Raw genomic sequence first — 20,082 nt, 5'->3', positions numbered from 1 at the left:
TTGGGTTTAAGTTGAGACAGGTAGTTTTGATTTTTTAACAGTGAAGTTATGTTTGGGCAGTGTATGGTACCAGGCTGGAAGTAGAATATAAAAAAGTGTATGTGATGAAACCTAAGTAAATTCATAATTATACAAGACAAGCCTAACTCCATCCATAACTATAACAGAGAAGCCTATCTCAATCTATAACTATTACAGAGGGATAGTATATAACTATCAGAAAATGTTTTCCAAATTACCTTAAAGTGCACAACATACTTCACTTTTCAAAATAACAACTTACCTTTGAGAAAGCAGTTGAAGTTCTCAGTGAAAATCCTTTTCAAATACACTTCAGGAAGTAGTAGTCAAAATGGCTGTGTTTCCCTCTCATTTTTCATTTATATTCATGTACATAACCAATCAAATGTCAGGAAAAAAAAATAGAAAATGAAAGTAACATTTTAATTGGTTGTCAATTCTAACACTTCAGATGTGTTTTTGTTATGTAATTTACCTCAGGATATTTAGACAGGGCTATAGGCCAAATGGCTGAATGGAATTCCACCAAAATCGGGAAAATGGTAGGGACTGGTATGTAGTATTGCCTATTCTATATTTGGTGAAAGTGCCTCCAGTGGTTTTTATGTAAATTAACTTTTATTATTTTTTTGGGAGCGCTTCCCGGTGCGCGTCCCGGTACGCGTACCGGCAGCGGTACGGGAGTCCTCCATTTTGTGTTTCGGTAGATTTGAGTCAGAAAATGGCGGACAAACAACGTTGGGAATGGGTATAAGGGGGCACGGTTGGCACTCCCTGACCCTCTAGGTTTCCTGAGGGGGTCTTAGGAGGCCCATATAGGACAAAATAAATTATATTTTTAAATTTTCACGGGGGGAGCGTCCGGTACGCGCACCGGGAAGCGTACCGGGGAGCGTACTATGGTGAAAAATAGTGAAAAAAGTTAGAAAAAGATAATCATTTGGAGTGATCAGAGATAGGGTAGCCCTGAAAAGGGCTTTTGGGTTCTGTGGCTGATTTAGGTACCTACAAGTAGGTACCAATGCACAGTCTTAAATTCAGGAGGAATATTCTATTCCCTTCATCTGAGAAGTGCACACCATCTTCTCTGTAAATATCTTGCATGTTGTAACGCAAGTTGTTGTTGTATATTGAACCCATTCCATAGTCTCTCATGTAAGCAGAAACAGATTTATTCACATGTTTCCGTGCTTTTTCAAATTGTGGACAAAATTGGTTGGACCACTTCCATTTCTGCCTTTGGCATATATTGGAGTATACCAAGGCAGTTTGTGGAAAAAGTGCCATCAATTGCTCAAAGGTGTCCTTTAAAAGCATTTCCAGACCTACACCAGTCAAAGTGCCCAAGTAATTTCCTCCACAGTGCAGAATTAACAGGTCAGGGTGTGGCAGATGCAAAAAGGTTTTCACCAATGGAATCAATTGGTGACATTTTAATCCTCTGTGGCTAATCCATTTTATGTTCACGTTTGATAAATCAAGGTTGTGTAAATGTCTGTTACTAGCATACCTTTGAGCCCAGTGGATATAACTATGTCCAATAATCCAGACAGAATACATGGTCAGAGGAGATTCTGGTGCAGTTAGATGAATTGTGGAAAAGAAATGGCAGTTGGAATAATAGGAGTTTGCAAAAAAAAAACTGTGGAGTTTCAGTGCTCTTGAATCACAAGCAATGATTGGTAGAATGAGATAGGTGAAAACTGAAAGTTATGGTGCATGGTTGTGTTCTGTGTAAGAAGTAATTTGAATGGTTAAAAAAAAGTTATTTAAAGAAACCTTACACCAGATAAGCTGGTGTATTTGCAGGTCAAACATCCTTGCAGAGGTGATTTGCAACATTGTAGAATAAACTTTTAACCCTGGCAGCTCAGTGAGGAGGGAGTTGCTATGGTAACAGGTAGAAAGAGCTGATGGGGGGAAGGGTGTTGGTTTGAATATAGAGAGGGAAGAGTTTTAATTGGTTAACAAAAAGGGATATCTGTGTAGAATTAGAGGTTTTCTGTGCCTTTATGGTTTGCAGTGGTTGGAGAACATACCTTTTGCTCTGCTAAAGAAATATTGGTGTGTGTATCTGACACTGTTGTGAATGTCCTAAAGCATTTGTAAAGGTGAGTTATGATTCATTTAATATACATAGAGACTTGTATATTCTATGGAGAAGATTTGGTAGAAAATTGTGGTCTTTACATGTTGCTTTGTGTCATGCTTTTTGATAATGCTTGGTAAAAAGTTTTTTCTGCATAGAGTAATTGTATTTTGTAAAATTGTGAATTTTTAGTCGTGACATGGAATGCTTCTACGTAGGACTTGTGCTGTGTTTTGTAAATGTGATGTAAAAAACGATTTTTGGGGGAAAAAATAGTTTTTACATTTTTTAAAAGAAATAAAAAATGTGTGCATGTTTAATAGAAATACATTTGACTCTTTACAATGATGTTACCTGTGTTAACTCAGTGTAGGAAACATATTGAGTTTGTTTGCATAGAGGAATTGTAATTTGTAAAATTGTGAAGCTTCATGTGAAAGCTTTTGCCTTAGTCTTATCATTGCTGTGAGGCAGATGGTTGTACATAGGATCTGTGCTGTGTTTTCTAAATGTGATGTTAAAAACGATTATGGGGAAATGAATGTTTTTTACATATTTGAGTATATTGTGGCATAGAGGTTTAAAAAGTGACGCATCTAATTACATGTGTCTCTTTTTAAATATGGTGCAAAAAGGTACATATTTGGGCTTTCTTGGGGAGCGTAGGTGGTGAGGCTTGTGTCTAAGAGTGCAGTGAACTAGGCTTCATGAAGCCTATCCCTGACTGCACTGTTAGACACAGTTGTGAATGTGACTCTTTACAATGATGTTACATGTGTTAACTCAGAGTAGGAAGCATATAGAGTTTGTTTTGCATAGAGGAATTGTAATTTGTAAAATTGTGTAGCTTCATGTGAAAGCTTTTGCCTTAGTCTTCTCCCTGCTGTGAGGCAGATGGTTGTACATAGGATCTGTGCTGTGTTTTCTAAATGTGATGTTAAAAACGAGTTTCGGGAAATGATTTTTTTTTACATATTTGAGTATATTGTGGCGCAGAGGTTTAAGACGTGACGCATCTAATTACATGTCTCTTTTTTTAAATATGGTGCAAAAAGGTACATGTTTGGGCTTTCCTGGGGAGCATGGGTAGTGAGGCTTGTGTCTAAAAATGCAGTGGACTAGGCTTCATGAAGCATAAAAATAGTTTTTACATTTTTTAAAAGTAATAAAGAATGTTAGCTGTGTTTTAAAACAGTGTAGGAAGCTTAATGAGTTTGTTTGCATAGAGGAATTGTATTTTGTAAAATTGTGAAGCTCCATGAGAAACTGTTTGCCTCACTCTTATTCCTGTTGTGAGGCAGGTGCAAGATTTTGCCTCAGTCTTATCCCTGCTGTGAGGCAGATGATTGTAAATAGGATCTGTGCTGTGTTTCCTAAATGTAATGTCAAAAACGATTTTGGGGAAAATAAATGGTTTTTACATTTTTGAATATAATGTGGCACAGAGGTTTAAAAAGTGACGCATCTACCTACATGTGTCATTTTTTAAATATGGGACAGAAAAAGGAAACACAGCACAGATCATATTTACAATCATCTGCCTCACAACAGGATAAGACTGAGGCAAAATCTTGCACCTGCCTCACAACAGGAATAAGACTGAGGCAAACGCTTTCACATGGAGCTTCACAATTTTACAAAATACAATTCCTCTATGCAAACAAACTCAATATGATTCCTACACTGATTTAAAACACAGCTAACATCACTGTAAAGAGTCAAATTGACACCTGCGTCTAAGAATGCAGACAGGTATATGCTTCATGAAGCCTAGTCCACGGCACTCTTAGACACAAGCTTCACCAACTACGCTCCCCAGGAAAACCCAAACAAGTACCTTTTTGCTGCATATTTAAAAATTGATGCATGTAGGTAGATGCGTCACTTTTTAAGCCTCTGCGCCACATTATAATCAAAAATGTAAAAACCAATCATTTTCTCCAAAATCGTTTTTGACATCACATTTAGGAAACACAGCACAGATCCTATTTACAATCATCTGCCTCACAGCAGGGATAAGACTGAGGCAAAATCTTGCACCTGCCTCACAACAGGAATAAGACTGAGGCAAACGCTTTCTCATGGAGCTTCACAATTTTATAAAATACAATTTTATATAACTATATAACTCAATATTTTCTTGGGAAGCATAGGTGGTGAAGCCTGTGTATAAGAGTGCAGTGGAGTTAGACATAGGTCTGATTTTCTTTGTAGTTGTGGACAGAGCTGTCTTCCACTATATTTTTCAATACACTCCTCACCTTTTGTGCACCACTGTAGAATCCTCACCTGATCTGAAACCCTGTATTGATCGTTTGCTTTTTGTCATTGCTTTGTTGTTTGGTAATAGTGGTCTATAATGTGGTACTGTTTTTCTTTAACACAGATTGAAATCGTTATTTGAAGAAAAAGCTAAGATGCCCACAAAAGAAAGGACAAAGAAAGAACGCAACCGGGAAAAATCAAAAATAGCAACGGAATTACAGCATTCTTCCACAACAGATACTTCAAAAAACAGGAACAAAGCTCCTGGTAAGACAACTAAGTCTTTTTTACGCAACATATGTACATCCAGAAAAAATAATGGACACCATGTACAAAAAGAAAATGAGAGAGTAAAATTGAAAAGGAAGGAGAGAAATTCAAAGAATCCTAAAACAGGAGCAGGAGAGAATAATATGTATAGGAATAGAAGGCAGAATCAGTTTAGAGACATTCGTAGATGAATGTTTCGCAATAGGGTGGTTTTAAATTTGTTAAAAAACATTAGGAAAGGTAAACAGAGAGCTGCTTTTTATAAGAAAAAGAAAAGTGTAGAGAAGATTGTTGATCATGCTTTTGAAGTTAAGAAAAAATTATTTATTTTAATAATCAATAGAATTAGGACACTTAACAAGACAATTGATGTTTTCAAATCAAACAGTAGATGGAAAAGAGTAATTAATCGGACTAATTTTTGTAAAGTTTTTTCTGGAGAATGGATGCACAGTTCAAGTTGTGAGCCATTTTTTAATGAGGAGAAATACTTCCAGGAGAATGATTTAGTGCATGCAGTTGACACCAGTGGTCGAGCGTATGAAGTGAAAGACGGTTGTCCGATTGAAAAAGAGAAACTTGTGCCTAGAGAACCAGAAGAGGTGTTATCTGATGGAGTTTTAGGGAGACGTACTAAGGGTCCAGTGTACACTTGGAAGTGTAGTAGTATTTGTAGTGTGCGACAGGAATCAATGGATTTGTTTTGTAATTTCTTACGTACATATAGTAAGAAAAGTCTAAAGCAGAAAATGAAGTTGTTGCAAGACTTAGATCCTTGCAGAGTGAGAGGAATCACAGGTTTGCAAAGGCCATTCACTGGCTTGTCTTTCTAGAAAAGTCTATCAGAGTGTTTTTCATCATTTTAGGATGTTAGCAGTGCATCATACCAAAATGAGGAAATTAGTGAGAATGTTGTATTATGCAAAAAATCCAGCACTTAAGCTTAAACCATTAAACAGTGCTCTTTTGCATGGAACAGAATTAGATGTGAAGAAGATTTGTGAAGAAATTGAGATTTGTTATTCAAGGTAATGTGGAAGACAATGTACAGATTTTAAATACAGAAAAGTTTGAGAAGGAAATTACCAGGTTTAAGGTGAAATCAAGTGAAAGGCCGAATTTTACTTGTGTGTGTTGTCAACGGACTCATTATAAGATTCAGACTAGGTTAGTTGATTTATATGCAAAAAGTGAAAAGATGGATAATTATGAGTGGAAAGATTTATAGCCTTATTCATCAACGGGCCGTTTTGCGAGCCCCTAATAGCGATTCATAGCGAATCGCTATTAAGGACTCGCAAAACGGTATTCATGTAGGAATTGCTAAATAAATAGCGATTCCTGCACATTCCTTATTTGCGAGTAGCAAATTGCTAATCGCAAATAAGGAATAACTCCCCATTCATTCCTATGGGCCAAAAGGCCCATAGGAATGAATGGGGCGTATTCCTTATTTGCGATTAGCAATTAGCTAATCGCAAATAAGATAGCGATTTAAAGGGTGCCAGGGGTGTCCAAAGGACACCCTGTAGCACCCCTTAAATGCAAATTGAAACAGGTGTTGCGCACACACATGTCCAAAGGACATGTGTGTGTGCAACATGCAACTTAGAAAAATGCTTTTAAAAGCATTTTTCTAAGTTTTTGCTATTTACCGAGAGGTCTGACCTCTCGGTAAATAGCGGCCCAAAATTGCATTTTCACAATTTTAAAATGCTTCATGAATTGCATTTAAGGAATCTGAAATAGAGATTCCTTAAATTAAATTCTTCGCAAATGTGCGAATTCTTAAATAGCGAATTTTGCATTTGGGATGATGAATCCCAAATGCAAAAATTGCACTCGCAAAAGGCAAGATCCTGAGAATCTTGCCCTTTGCGAGTGCAATTTAGCTTGATGAATCAGGCGGTTAGCAACTTATTTGTGGGTGGAGAATTCTTTTGATTTGAGTTCTGATCAGCGTATTTGTAAATATTGTTATGACAAATTAAATCAAAATAGAATGCCTGCTAGAGCTGTTCATAATAATCTGGAGTTGATAGATATTCCCCGTGAATTGATAGATTTAAATAAATATGAGTCTATTTTGATTCAATGTGTCCATCCTTTTCAGGCAATTGTTCGCATGGAGCCTAAGATAGGGAAATTGCCTCCTACAGATATGCAGAGAGGATTAAAGGGAAGAGCTGTTTATTTGCCCCTAGATTTGAAAAAAAATATTGATACAATTGGTATAGAAAAAGTAGAAGAGGAACCTTTAGTTATTCTAGTTAATGGGGTTCCAACAAAGAGTAAAAAAATCTGGCAAGATTTAGTGGATGTTAGGAAAGTCAAAAAGGCAACGTTGTATTTAGTCAAAAACAATGAGTACTACAAAGATGTATGTGTTGCAGCAGAGGAAACAGCTGCAGATGAAGACAGTGATTGTTCAGCTGGCCAAATTGAAAAAGTTGATGTGTCTGGAAGTGAAGAAATATATGAACATTACACTGTTCATCCTTTACATTCCAAAGAAGTAATGGGGAATGCATTTGACTTGTTTTAAATGAAAACAGCAAAAGGAAGTCCCATTAGTGTATGAGAAGAAAGTTTGGAAGCTCGTTGTTTTCCACAGCTATTTCCAACAGGTTGAGGTGGACGATATGACGATCGACCACTTCAAATTCCTGCATCTGAATATCGAACTGTAAGATTATATGCTGAAGATGCAAGGTTTTGTCAATGCATTCCCTATTTGTTTCATCTACTGTATGAAAGTGACTTGTCTGGGCTTTCTTATGCAGTAAACCATATTCTGAAAAGTGGAGCACATCTACAAAATGTTTCGGTGAGGGACTTTATGCAGAAAGTGAATCTTCAAGATAATATTTTAGAATCTCATCTAATCAATCTCATGGCATGTCAGCGTGGTAGAAATGAGTATTGGTACCGTCATCATGGGGAATTGAAATGTATGCTAAGAAACTTAGGAACTCCTACATGGTTCCTCACTCTTAGCTGTGCCGAGTATGCATGAGAGGACTTACTTCAATTTCTACGAGAGGCCAATGCTAATATACAAAATATAGAATTCAAAACACCTGGAGAACTGTGCTCTTTGGATCCAGGGAATGTATGCAGATATTTTAATCATAGATTTGAAGCTATGATGTCTTTTATTACCAACAAAAAAAATCCTCCCCTTGGAGAGGTTTTGGATTTCTTTTGGAGAAAGGAGTATCAAGCGAGAGGTGCTCCTCACATACATATGTTGTTGTGGATTAAAGATGCACCCAAATTTGGAACAGATTCGGATGACACAGTGATGAGTTTCATTGAAGAGTATTCAACATGTGCTGTTCCGAAAACTACAGAAGAAAACAGTTTAAGGCAACAAGTTTTACGCTTTCAATCCCATCGTTGTGGAAAATACTGTCGTCGAAAATTCAGAAACAAGGACAAGTTCTACACAAAATGTCGTTTCAGCTTTCCACGACCAGTGATTTCTAAAGGAAGAGTAAATAATTTGATGTCTTCTCTGCGACATACTGTGACGAGGAAATCACCAAAAAATACATACAATTTAAAAAGAGACGAAGAGTCCAAGTACATCAACGACTACAACCCAGTGATTTTGTCCATGTGGAATGCTAACATGGATATTCAATTCGTTGCTGACAACTCTATTGCTGTGGCTCGATATGTGACGTCTTACATCACAAAAAAAGAAAAGACAGAACTAAAGGAAATGTGGGAGGACATTTCACATGAAAAGAGTCTAAGCAAGAAATTATACAGTTACAGTCTGAAGATGTTGTCTCATCGAGAAATTGGAGCGTATGAATGTTCTGATCGATTGTCGTCAGCAAGTCTCTATGCCAAATCTAGAACCATCATTTGGGTGAGTCTAGGTCTTGCTGCAACACGAAATCGAGTTTTGAAATCTGTACAAGAGATAGAGTATTTGGCGGAGAAAGAACCAGAAAGTACAGATATTTTGAAGACAAACATGTTGGATACATACTATCCAAATAGAAGTCATCACCTTGAGAACGCTTGTCTCTATGAAGTTCTGCAGAGATATATTTATAAGAGGAACATCAGAGAAGATATCAATAATGGAATATATGGAGTCATTGGATGTGAAGGATGTCTAGTGAAACAGAAAAAAGGTCATTTGATTAATCATCGCAAATTGAGTTGTGATAATCCAGATAAAAGAGAATTTTATTATTTGGCTCTTTTGCAACTGTTTAAACCATGGCGTGAAGAAGAGGAACTTCTTGGAGATTTTCTCTGTTATGAAGACTCCTTTAATGCAACGAAGGATACCATAGAATGTCCTGTTTTTCCAAATTATCTGCAAATGTTGAATGAAGAAATAGAGCAAGAAGCCACAATTGCTGCAGAGATTGCGAGAGACAGTTCTCAAGGCAGTCAGAGTTCTGCTTCATTGAGTCAGGATCCACTAGGAGGACCAATTATCCAAAATGAAGCTGCTACTGCCATGGATGAGGTGGAAAGAGTTATGGAACAAGGTCAAGATGATGAAGTTAACTTAGAAGATTTGGTGAAACAACTAAACCTTGAGCAGAAACAGATATATGACGAAGTCACAGAACAGATTGAACATGGATTCAGTCATGAGAAAAAAGAATGCTCATGTACATCATTTAAGCCTGTCCAACTGTACGTGAGTGGAGAAGCGGGAACTGGAAAAAGTTTTCTGATTAAAGCCATTGCAACTTATCTGCAGAAAAGGACTGAATCACCGCTGTCTTGTGTTGTTACTGCTCCAACTGGGCTGGCAGCACATAACATTAAAGGGATTACTTTACATCGTTTACTGATGCTGCCAGTGGAGCATGATAACAAATTGGAGTATCACAAGCTATCAGGAGATGCGTGTTCCGAAGTTTCGAGAGTCCTGAAGAAAATGAAACTTCTTATCATTGATGAAGTAAGCATGGTGTCAAATATCATGCTTGCTTTTGTGCATTTGAGAATGCAAGAAATTCTAAGAACAGACTATGATGTCTTATTTGGTGGAAAACATATTATTGTTTTTGGAGATCTTCTGCAGTTGACTCCAGTGAAAGGACAACCTGTGTTCAAAATGCTCACACATGAAGATACCAGGAAGTGCTTAGGGAGCATCGGAAACGTTAATATATGGTTAAACTTTAAATATGCAGAACTGCTTCAAAATATGCGGCAGGCAAATGATGAAGATTATAAAAATATTCTACAAGATGTAAGGATCGGAAAAGTAAGTCAGTAAGGGAAAGAAGCTTTACATGCGCGATTAATTTCAAATTTGTACCCAAATGAAAACATTCTTCCAGAGAACATATTTAAGAAAATTAACGAGAAGAAATCTGGCGTATGTTTGATGCCAACTCTGAAAGAATGTTCCATGTTCAACAACAAAATGTTACAGTTAGAAAATGAAGAGATAGTGAAACTGGAAGCTATTGATAAAATAGAGCATATGGGAGCAACAATTATTTTGTCTGAAAATTTGAAATCAAAATTGGATTCATTAGAGAAGACTATATCTAAAACTGCTGGTTTTGAAAAGACTCTGAATGTGTGTTTGAATTGTCGTGTCATTTTAAGAAGGAATTTAAATGTTGAAAGAGGTCTAGTAAATGGAGCAATGGGCTATGTTGTTGGTTTTCTGAATTACAAAAATAGAGATGGAATTGAAATTTAAAAAATTAAATTTGATGACATTGATGAAATAGAACAAATTTGTCGTTGTTCAGCTAGATTTTTGCTTGTGAAAGACTTATATGTTCGCCGAAAACAGTTTCCTATTTGTTTGGCATATGCGGTGACAATTCATAAGTCTCAAGGTTTAAGTGTAGATAGCTCTTTGGTGAACATTGGAAGTTCTGTGTTTAAAGAGGGTATGGCATATGTGGCATTATCACGAGTCAGAACTTTAGCAGGATTGTACTTGATTGAGTGTGATGAAACAAAGATTTGTGCAGATTTAGATTGTGTAAAAGAATACAATAGGTTAAGAAGAGAGTATGCTCCACATTTGCCTCAATATCCTCTGATTGAAAAACGTGTGGTAGGCCGAAAAAGAAGAAATAAGAGTAATTGCAGTGAGGTATCAGCAAAAAGGCATAAAGTGGATAAAAGTGTAATTGTAAAGAGAAACAAAAAAGATTCTGTTGAAGATGTTGTTGGATTTCAGTGTGAAAACAGTTCTGGTGTCAACTGCTATGCTAATGTAGTAGTTAATGTTGTTTTTTTTCTTCAACATTTACAAAGACAGATTGTTGAAAATCGGGAACAAACATTGTGCTGTTTATTGAATTCTGTGTTAGAGAAATGTAGTAGTGATAGAGCTAAAATAGAAAGTGTTTCAGAAATTAGAAATCTTCCAGATATATGTTCAGGTCAAAATCAATTTTCACAGAATATTCAGTAGGATTGTCAGGAATTTTTAATGTATATGTTTGATGTATTACAAGATGAAGGAGTAGATATAAAAAATCTATTTGGCCTTTCTTATCAATGGCAACATGACTGTGATAACTGTGCTTCATCAAGTACTACTAGAATAGACTCTGAAAGATTTATATATTTAACTTTACCAGACTGCAAATCAGTGTCTTTCAATAATCTAGTTAAAGCAGCGGATCACAATATGGTGTGTACTCAATGTAAGTCTGCAATGCTGTCCACATTATTTCTACAAAATTATGTTATTTTAATGTTCCAACGATGTAGACCTGATGGAACTAAATTGACAACTTCTATTAAAAATTTTGTGGCTTCAAAGTTATCGATATCAGGAAGAACCTTTGCAACTGTAGCTATTATTTTTCATGACGGTCCTTCTACAACATCAGGGCATTACACATGCTATTTAAAAACTTCTAAAGGTTGGACCCAATGTAACGACAATAATTTGACTTTCAAACAACGTTTGCCTTTTGGCTTTATAAATTCATACCTAGTGTTTTTACAGCCAAAGTTTAGGTAAAGGTAATTGGCCTATGAAGACGGGAGGACTACTCATATATACTCATACATGTGACACTATTTGGCCAAATGGAAAGGTGCAAGAATGAGTAAAGAGTCATGACTGAAAAAAAGGAGTATATTAAAATTTTTGAAAATATTTCAGATGTTCTTGGAGCTTTTCTTGTAGAAAGTCGATGAAATGGATTTCTAAGTGAACAGCAAAATACTATGTAACGAGAAAAGGACCTCCATGATATACTATTTGGCCTCAAGGAAAAGTAAGTCAATCAAAGATTAGCGTACATTTGTCGTTTGTCAGTATGTAAGGTTTTTTTTAAAACACAATCTTTTAGATTGTGTTTTTTTTTCCCGCTGTCATATGATGAGTAATTTGAACTCACTGCTTCAAGTGAAATTCAATATATTCTGAGAACAGCAAAAATAAACTATGTAACATGTTGTAGAAATTATTCTATACTTTGGATTGTGTAAATTAAATTGTATTCCCATTCTCTGACATCCACTCTCACTCGCTTATCTTTGTTTGCTTCTTACTTTTGACCTCTTCTCTCTATTTTTCGTTCACTACTTCTCTGTGCTCAGTGCCTCACTCTACTTGTGTTATTTTCACTTGTGTTTATCTACCTTCTATCATTTCTTTTACAACAACTTCACTGCTCCTCTCTCATCGTTCTTCATCCGATTTCTTTTACTCTGGTTCCGTTACTATCCATCATTTCCTTTCTTTCAATGTCCTTCTCTTTACTTTCATCACCAAGGTATTTTCTCTCAGTACCACTGTTTTAGTCGTCTTCTCCTCTCTTTCCTTTTTTTTGCGGACTTACTTTTTTTCTTTTCTCACTCATTGTACTCCACCTCACTCAGGTTTTCTCTTAGTGTGTCTACGTTATAACTTCCTCAGTCCATTTCCTTCAATTGTTGTATATTATTCTGTCTCCCTTCATCCTTTCACTCTATGACTGTTCTTCTCTTACTCTCAGTTATCTTCTATTCCTCATTCTTAATTAGACTGTTTTCTGTCTCAGTCATTATCTTTTTACTTACTTCTGTTTCCTGATTTAGTTTTGCTAACTCACATTGTTTTAGTATCTTTCTTACCTTCAGTTCATTTCTCTGTACTTCTCTCTCTTTTTCTTAGTGAATCTATATGCCTTACTCTTTGTAATTTGCTCACCTTCTATTTCTTTTTGTCCTTCTACCTTAGTTTATTTCCCTTTCTGTGTTCTTCACTCTCACTTTATTTCTAAATAGAGTGTTATGATGTTTTTAGCTCTTCATTTGTATCTTTTAATTTAAAATACATATTTTACTAATTATAACTTATTTTTTCTTCTCTCTTTCACAGATACCAACTGTAGTAAAAAAAATTAAAGTTACATTTATTATATGGTAAGTATGACTAAAAAAATGTAGTTTGTTATCACCCTTTGCTTTAAGGTCACTAACATTTTCTCAATCTACCTCACTCCTGTGTTTTTACTCTGCTTCTTTCACTTATTCTTATTCTCCATGTTTACTCCCCTTTCCCTATTTACCTTCTCATATTCAACTTCTTTTGATCCCTATTCTTTACTTCACTTACCCTCTGTTCCCTTCCTTTGCTTCTTTACTCATTCTCTTTTTTTTATTAATTACCTTACTCCTACACATAGAGCTCATCCCCCTCCCAACACATGCACACACCTGTAACATACACCCACACACATACCACACACACACCTCATACACACAAAAAAACTTCCCACACACACTCTTCAAAAACACACACACATTCCATACACACACATACATCGAACACATATACACCCCACACTCATACACTTTTCATGCATATTTCACACACCCTCATTTCTACCCACACCAAAACAGTCCACACAGCCACACCCACAGACTCACCTTACACACCCAAACTCCTACCTACACCCACTGACTCCCTGTAAGTCACACACATTGCATTACTTAACTTTTTTTGCTGTTTTACTCAAGCCCATTCAGGTACTGTTTCCTTTACTCTCTATGTCCACTCTCTATGTCACTCACCATGTGTTATCCTAATTCAATATTTCTCCCTCTTTCACCCCTCTTTACTTATACTATGGGTAGCGCATTTCTCTGTCAATCCACATGTTTTAACTTTATTCGATGTTATCCATCTTATTTCATCCCTCTTTACTTATGCACACTACTTTTTTCTCTCTCTCCTTTACCAGGGTTATTTAAATCTGGTTCCGTTATTACCTTTTATTTGTACATCATTTTTTCTCTTTCCTTTTAGTCTTTACAGACACTCACATTCTTCATGTGCCTCTGCTTTAGTATTCTTCTCTCTTTCTTTGTTTCACAGCCTTATATTTTTTACATTTTCTCTCTTACATTTTGTTATATCTTTTACACTGTTTTACTATGTATTACACAGTACATCTGTGTTGCTCTCTCTTGCTGTCTGTCTCTTAACATTACTCTCTCTTTCTATTTCTCTTATGCTCTCCTTCTCTTGTTTTTTTTTTCTTTTTTTTTTATGTTGCGCTAACGGGGCGCTCACCGGTGCGTGTACCGGGAAGCGCACCAATGAGAAAAATGAAGTGAAGAGTGCTAAACATTTTAGCAATTTTTTATAAATGGGAGGTAGTTATGAAAAGAACTTTTTTTTAATTGTTTTTGTTGTTTTATATTTTTTTATTATTTTTCTGAAATTTTTTTTGTTGTATTTTTGGAACAATTTTAAATTTTTTTTGGTTTTTTTAAGGGGGAACAACGAAAAACAGGCATTAGAAATGGCTCAACAGGAGAAAAAAAAAATCACTTTCTGGGGCGTTCTGAGCACTTGTGATTTTCAAATGCTCTGTTCATTAAAATGACACTCATCTCCCCGTGTCAAAGTAGTCCCTCACAATAAACACACACCAGCTTGATGTGCTGAAAATTGCTCTGAATATTGAGGACCGTCTCCCTCGCCTCTGGTCCCGAAAAACTTTCCTGTGTTGAGGTGGTGGCCACAGGAGTTCGTGGGTTTTCTCGCAAGTCATGCACCTGAGCCACGCTGAAATTTATTGGATGCCACCTTTGCATGTGGCGATGCATGGTATGGTTCCCAAAGCTATATTTTTTATTTGTGCCTCGGGACAGAACTTCTTTACAGATCAGGCAGGTGACATGACGGGCATTGACTTTCTTTTGGCCTTCTGGAAACGAAAAAAATTGCCAAATGAAATTATTCTTATGGTGGGATTTCCGGGGCTGTTCAGGCAAGAATACTCTTTCCTGTATCTCCTCTTCCTCTTCTTCCTCCTCTTCCACAGGGTTGGGAAGGAACTGGGTAGGTGGTCCTTCCTTCCTAGGAGGTGGTGGTGGTGGTGGGGGTGCACCAGCTGCAGCTACTAATGAAGCCATCTCTTATTAATAAAAATAGGTCTTCCTCTCACAAAGTTGAAAGTCAGAGTGAGAAAAAAGGTGGGGGCTTTCATCATTTGGGAAAAAAAAAAATTCTAAACCAATGAAAAGTGTTATTTTTAGGTCACATGACCTAGCCTTACATCATTAGGAAACCAAAAGTGAAATGAACCAATGAAAAGTTTTATTAACAAGTCACATGACCTGTTACGCTTACGTTACGCGCTCCGCGCGGCGCCCCGGATCGCTTCCGGTGCGCTGCGCTTCACGCCTCAGTTCGCGCTCCGGAGCACTTCTGGGTGCGCTAACGCGTCGCGTCATAAGACGCATTACGCGACAACGCGATATGTCGCGCTTACGCGACGCGTCACGATGTTGTTTTCTAACGCGGAACAATCCCGGAGGCCCCGCCGTACGTACTGACGTCTAAGACCGTCCCCCAAATCAAGATGGCGGAAACTCCACATAAAACCGCAGCGGAAAAACAACCTGACTGAACACGGCGGAATCCACACAGCGAACACAGGTGACATAGCAGAGATACCCACCGCAAGCTGACCACCACCATGGACCCAGCGCTACACGCTTTCCCGATGCTCTTCGCGATCCACCACGTCCTAGTCATGGCCCACTATGGACGACGACGCAGGTAAGGCACAAACCATTGGCTGTCTGGAGGGGAATACCAGCAAGGGACGTGACGTAGGGAGGGGGAGTGTCATGTTACCGAAACCACTGATGAGAAGCATATACGAATACACATTTGTAGTACGCAAGCAGGAATGACAACGACAGACCACGAGACTTGATAGACTACCTTTATTGTACAAAATAGGGGAATAATCACAGTGTATACGTGAGCATGGGCAAAGTGGGCACCAGAGCAGCGACATCATAGGCAGGTAACGAGAGGGCAGAATGCAGTATCAGAGCATCAACAGGGCATTGTAGAGTACAGAGCAGGTACATCATAGGCAGGTAACGAGAGGGCAGTATGCAGTATCAGAGCATCAACAGGACAATGCGCAGTACAGAGCAGGTACATCATAGGCAGGTAACGAGAGGGCAGTATGCAGTATCAGAGCATCAACAGGGCAATGCGCAGTACAGAGCAGGTACATCATAGGCAGGTAACGAGAGGGCAGAATGCAGTATCAGAGCATCAACAGGGCAATGCGCAGTACAGAGCAGGTACATCATAGGCAGGTAACGAGAGGGCAGAATGCAGTATCAGAGCATCAACAGGGCAGTGTGGCCAACAGAGCAGGTACATCAGAGGCAACATATGAGAGGGGCAAAGTGCATCAACAGTCCATTGCACAGAACAGCTCCATCAGAGGCAGCACGTGAGAGGGGCCAAGTGCATCAACAGTCCATTGCACAGAACAGCTCCATCAGAGGCAGCACGTGAGAGGGGCCAAGTGCATCAACAGTCCATTGCACAGAACAGCTCCATCAGAGGCAGCACGTGAGAGGGGCCAAGTGCATCAACAGTCCATTGCACAGAACAGCTCCATCAGAGGCAGCACGTGAGAGGGGCCAAGTGCATCAACAGTCCATTGCACAGAACAGCTCCATCAGAGGCAGCACGTGAGAGGGGCCAAGTGCATCAACAGTCCATTGCACAGAACAGCTCCATCAGAGGCAGCACGTGAGAGGGGCCAAGTGCATCAACAGTCCATTGCACAGAACAGCTCCATCAGAGGCAGCACGTGAGAGTGCAGAATGCAGTAACAGAGCATCAACAGGGCAATGCGCAGTACAGAGCAGGTACATCATAGGCAGGTAACGAGAGGGCAGTATGCAGTATCAGAGCATCAACAGGGCATTGTAGAGTACAGAGCAGGTACATCATAGGCTGCACAAGTACGTGTCCCTACCAACCCGTCACAGGAACCACAAGAGTGCCACGCAGTTCTCAATGGACACACCATGTGAAATAACATTTGAGTGAAGTGTTCAGCACCTCACATCACAGAATCTGGGGGACTGCGTGAACTACCTGCCTCGGACACACTGGCAGCACCAGCAACAGGAGTGTGAGACACAGCCACAGCCCGAGTGACACACACATGGGCCACGGACCCAGACACACTGGCAGCACCAGCAACAGGAGTGTGAGACACAGCCACAGCCCGAGTGACACACACATGGGCCACGGACCCAGACACACTGGCAGCACCAGCAACAGGAGTGTGAGACACAGCCACAGCCCGAGTGACACACACATGGGCCACGGACCCAGACACACTGGCAGCACCAGCAACAGGAGTGTGAGACACAGCCACAGCCCGAGTGACACACACATGGGCCACGGACCCAGACACACTGGCAGCACCAGCAACAGGAGTGTGAGACACAGCCACAGATGTAGTCACTGACACGTGAGCCACTGACCCAGACAGACTGCCAGCACCAGAAACAGGAGTGTGCAACACAGCCACAGATCTTCTAACTGACACGTGAGCCATAGACCCAGATACACTGCCAGGACCTGCAACAGGAGAGGGCACAACTGACACTGTGCCACCATCTGATACATGAGAGTCAACTGCACCAGCGCCACTGTGACAACTGAAATGATGAGCCACAGGGCTGTATGGGCCTGGAGGCAGGGTGGGCCTGGGAGCTGGGGATAGCTGACCTAGAGCCAAATCGGGGTTGGCAGGTGTCAATGGTGTGTGTCTGCGTTTCTTAGGGATGTGTGTGTGCACCCTGGACAGGACAGGACTGCCAAGTGGTGGGGACGCCAAACAATCACCACCCACCATAGGTGGAGCATCTGCTGCCGGGGATCTGGTTTCTGGGGACGTGCTGGAGCCTGCTTGTCGTTTGCTCTGTGCCTGCCGCCTGGACTCGGAATCATGTGTAATGGGGGATGCAACAACAGGGGACACCCTCCTCTGCTTCTGACTGGCCTGGATGGGAGTGGAGGTATGGGGGGACTCCGCGGCGGAGACATCAGTTTGGCGTTTAGTAGAAAACATCAGCCTCAGTGCAGCCAGGGGTGAAGTATGCCTGTCCTTGATTGCGCCATTGTCCATGCTAGATGCCTTGTCCGTAGGATGTGCCTGATCCTTAGGTGGAGTGTTGTCTCTGGATGTAGCCTGTGCCCTGGTCGCCGCCCTGTTCCTGCCAGCAGACTTGTCGTCTGTGGTGCACCTGTCTCCAGTAGACACCTGCTCTCTGTGTGTGTCCCTGCCCTTGGGAGATGGACCTTGCTTTGCTGTGGGCCTGCCCTTGGGAGTCTCCCTGCTCTTAGGAGGTGCCTTTGTCTTGTCACTGTCCCTGGGAGTGTCCCTTTCCTCTGCTGTGGGCCTGCCCTTGGGAGTCTCCCTGCTCATAGGAGGTGCCTTTGTCTTGTCACTGTCCCTGGGAGTGTCCCTTTCCTCTGCTGTGGGCCTGCCCTTGGGAGTCTCCCTGCTCTTAGGAGGTGCCTTTGTCTTGTCACTGTCCCTGGGAGTGTCCCTTTCCTCTGCTGTGGGCCTGCCCTTGGGAGTCTCCCTGCTCTTAGGAGGTGCCTTTGTCTTGTCACTGTCCCTGGGAGTGTCCCTTTCCTCTGCTGTGGGCCTGCCCTTGGGAGTCTCCCTGCTCATAGGAGGTGCCTTTGTCTTGTCACTGTCCCTGGGAGTGTCCCTTTCCTCTGCTGTGGGCCTGCCCTTGGGAGTCTCCCTGCTCTTAGGAGGTGCCTTTGTCTTGTCACTGTCCCTGGGAGTGTCCCTTTCCTCTGCTGTGGGCCTGCCCTTGGGAGTCTCCCTGCTCTTAGGAGGTGCCTTTGTCTTGTCACTGTCCCTGGGAGTGTCCCTTTCCTCTGCTGTGGGCCTGCCCTTGGGAGTCTCCCTGCTCTTAGGAGGTGCCTTTGTCTTCTGACTGGCCTTGTCCAAGGTACAGTCCATGGACATGTGAGTATCCCTTGCCTTGGGAGTACCTTTTGTGTTGAATGCCTGTGTAGCTCCTGAAGGCATGTCCCCCAACAACACTTGCGGATCCTGTGTGTGTACTCCAGTGTATCTGACGTTGTCTAATTGAACAGATTTAGCTGATCTAGGGGATGGGGTCTGTGCCCTGCGTGCCCTGACGTGCTGTCTGACGCTGCTTCTAGTGCAATAACCTGTATTTGAGTCCTGCTCAGAATAATCACTACCCCCTGAGACATCCAGTGGTGTAGATGGGGAAACCGAAGTAGCACCCTGTTCATGCGACTGTACTATTGCAGACGACACACTGCTTGCCAATGACTGCACTGTCCTGTGTAGACCTGCAAGATCGCCATGCATCCCTTCCATGAAAGCCACCACCTGCCCCAACTTCCTATCATGGTCCTGGAAAGCATTTGTCATATTGGTCAGCCCCACACACAGCTGTCGCAGCAGATCAACGGCCTCAGCACACAGTGCATTTTGGCTCACTGTGGCAGGGGCAGCGGTGCCTGCACCGAACGCCACTCTGCTCCCCCTACTCCTCCGGCCACGAACAGTACATGGTGCAGTTTGTGGAAGTGTGGGCCCTGTGTGCTTACTTCCGACAGAAGGTGAAGAGTGCCCACTCCCAGTCTGTGACAACAGTGCAGGCTCACCAAGAGTGTCCGACGAGGAGGACGATGGTGTCTCCACATGCGAGTCCTCAGGGACGGTCCTGTCCCCCTCTCCGGCGCTGGCCTCCTCTGTGTCAGTCTGCGTGTGTGCGAAGTCTGAGCCGGACTCATTTCCTCGACTACTCTCCGCCGTCTGTGGCTGAGTGTCCTCTGTCATACCTGAAATGCACATAAAAGATGTGTGAGTCATGGGCAGACTGACGTACAGAAGGAACAGGATTGGCAAATTACATAGCTGACAAAGATTTTGTAGCCCTCATCCTGCACATGGCCCACCTCTACCAGTCATCCTCACATTTCCTGCCATGGGGCCATGGACCACTAGGGGATGTGCCTCAACACTCAACTACGAAGCAAGTGGCGTGTCAACATGGCGGACCTGGATGTCAAATGAGAACCACCCAATGGGACCAAAATGGCATCACAGACATACATACGCAACACGGAACTCAATAGTGTGTCTGTGCAC

This window comes from Lissotriton helveticus, chromosome 1_1, assembly GCF_964261635.1.
Source record: "Lissotriton helveticus chromosome 1_1, aLisHel1.1, whole genome shotgun sequence".
Taxonomy (NCBI): domain Eukaryota; kingdom Metazoa; phylum Chordata; class Amphibia; order Caudata; family Salamandridae; genus Lissotriton; species Lissotriton helveticus.
This window is presented reverse-complemented; position numbering follows the sequence as displayed.